The sequence below is a fragment of the Empidonax traillii genome, unplaced genomic scaffold, assembly GCF_003031625.1.
Source record: "Empidonax traillii isolate 1590-97213 ecotype Southwest subspecies unplaced genomic scaffold, ASM303162v1 scaffold1355:size217225, whole genome shotgun sequence".
Taxonomy (NCBI): Eukaryota; Metazoa; Chordata; class Aves; order Passeriformes; family Tyrannidae; genus Empidonax; species Empidonax traillii.
Genome location: NW_020956548.1, coordinates 1 through 1,288, shown reverse-complemented (window position 1 = coordinate 1,288; position 1,288 = coordinate 1).

Sequence of the window (1,288 nt, the reverse complement as noted above, 5' to 3'; positions counted from 1 at the left end):
TGATGTCTGACACTGGGAGGAACATGATGCTCTCAGTTTGAGATGGAACTTACCCATTTCTCCCCAGAAGAAAGGGTTGATTCCACCCGTTGTGCAGTTGTACACCAACAAGTTTTTTGGTCTGGAGAAAGAGAAAGAAGTATTATTTCAAGATGTGAAGAAAAGCACCCAAAGGTTCATTAACGGAGCATGAGATTTAAAAGCCCGAGAAACAGTAACATCAGCTCATAAAAAAATGCAGAAGAGGGCATTTTTCATCACAGGATCATAGAGTGATCAGAAGGGAGTTTATAGACCATCTCATTCCAACCCTCTGCCATGGGCAGGGACAACTCCCACTAGACCAGGTTGCTCAGAGCCCCAAAAACTTCTGGCTGTGAGTAGAATTCAAATGTGCTTAGGGAATCCCTAACTGGATTTTGAGTCCAACACCTTCACCCCTCAGCAATCACAGGTGAAGATACAGTGTAAAATATGAAGTTTTGATAAGATTCAGTCAGATTCTGGAAAGCACATGAAGTTAATGAAGACAGATGGAGTTTAAGAAATCCATCTATCATCAACAACGATAAAAATTATAAGGAAAGCATGCACAGTGACAAATTTCTGATTTTTAAAAACTAGTTTTTCTGAGTATATTGTAAATAATAGGCCCAAGCCAATCTGTGTATTTTCCAATAATATACTTGATGCATATGATTTGTGCCACTTTTAAATTCCATTTGTTAGGGTAGAGATTATAAAATCAATGTTTTTCAACAAAATTCTCATTTTCATACCAAGCAAACCTCGGGTTTTGGGGTGTGGAACTAAACACAGATCACACAGGTTTTATTTCTTCCTTCCACATAAGGCAAGAATTAGTCAAACAGTTCTCGTGATCTAAGCCTGCAAGTGATGACACCAATACCTGAAAAATGCATTTGGATACTGCACAATTTTAATGGTGCCTCTCTTAATAATGCTTTGAAATCGTGACATTTGACTGTATCTTAATCATCATCACCAATCCTTATCAGAATGGTTTGGCCTGATGGGCATGCCAAGCTTTGAGTCCGTTTTCCCAACTCCCAGGGAAGGGTCTCTCTCTGTAGGAAGTGGGGCCAGCCTTAGCCTTGCAAACCTCTGCAAGATTCCCCTCTCCTGGCCCCCAGAGACCACACCTTCCCTTCCTCCCCTAGCTATCCCTTCCCCCTGAATGAATAGACATGTCCTCTTAACCTATCCCTCCGAATCCCCTTATCAAAGGCCCCCAGGATTTGATGCCCCCCTGGCAGAATCCACCCCT